Source organism: Buceros rhinoceros, unplaced genomic scaffold (genome assembly GCF_000710305.1).
Source record: "Buceros rhinoceros silvestris isolate BGI_N320 unplaced genomic scaffold, ASM71030v1 scaffold27067, whole genome shotgun sequence".
Lineage (NCBI taxonomy): Eukaryota > Metazoa > Chordata > Aves > Bucerotiformes > Bucerotidae > Buceros > Buceros rhinoceros.
Genome location: NW_010422307.1, coordinates 7,654 through 8,670, shown reverse-complemented (window position 1 = coordinate 8,670; position 1,017 = coordinate 7,654). Strand labels below are relative to the sequence as shown.

General features: G+C 60.4%; 1 protein-coding gene across 1 annotated transcript in view; it reads left to right on the top strand.

Annotated features, from left to right (window-relative positions):
* The window catches only part of FAM57A (family with sequence similarity 57, member A), a gene marked incomplete at its 5' end in the record, with an annotated part of 5,118 nt that overhangs the window by 1,138 nt on the left and 2,963 nt on the right, over positions 1-1,017 (top strand). The window lies entirely within an intron of this gene.

Sequence of the window (1,017 nt, the reverse complement as noted above, 5' to 3'; positions counted from 1 at the left end):
CCAGTTACCTTTATCGAGTATTTTAGCGCAGGTGATGAACCCCAGCCCCAGCCAGGCGGACGCGCTGCGGCAGCCCCCTCCTCCCCGCAGCTGTGTGCTCGCCCGGGTCTTCTCAAGGCCAGCAGCCCCGCGCGAACGCTCTGCGGCCAGAGCCCCAGATTTTCTGTGTATCTGGAGGCAGCGCAGCGCAGCGCAGCGCTCAGCGGGGAAGGCCTCGGAGAATGACAGCAAGGCGGAGGGAGCCAGGAAACATCACAAAGGTTGCAGTAAAATCTACCAGTTTATTTACCCAGGCAGACGATCGTTATAGCGCTGGCACCGTAATTGCCCTCCGGCGCCTCGGGCTTCCCCTCCCCACTCTACATCACTCACACCTTTCCCTCTGACTAGGAACACCGCGCGACAACAGTTTCTGCGAGGCAGCAGGGGAGGAAGAGTGGATTTATCTGGGCCCCAAGCTATGTTTCCTTAAGCAGCAGAGTAGGGTGGTTTGGTTTTTTTAATCGGTGTGATTAAAAACTGGGGTCCCAGCAGAGCAGGGCTGGCTGCTGCCCCGATTGTGCAACCGAGATTCCGACACGCTTCGGGAACAGGCAGCTGCCTGCAGTTATTTCCCAACGCCTTGCGGGGGTTTATTGCCTATACGAGGTATTTTGCATTTCGCTCTCCCAAGTCCAGGCCAGGCACCTCTAACGAACTCTGCAGTCTCCAGGTGCTTTCCAAATGCTCCCTGGGTCGGGCAGAGCCGAAGCAGGATGGCAGGCAGGAAGGACGCAGTCACGGAGTTTCTTTCCTACCGAGGGTGTCCCGGGGCTTAGAGGAGAAGGTTCTGTGCTGCTGAGGTGTGGGATTAGCGCTGGATGCCGAGCGGAGCTGCACCCCCGGCCCGCAGGACAAACACCCGGCTGTGGGGCTAATCAGGATCCTCCCGTTAGCGCCGTGTTTGCGCTGGGCAGGGCCGTGCTCGGTGCCTGGCACGGCAGGGTGGGGTGGCCTGCGGAGGGGCCCGCCACACGA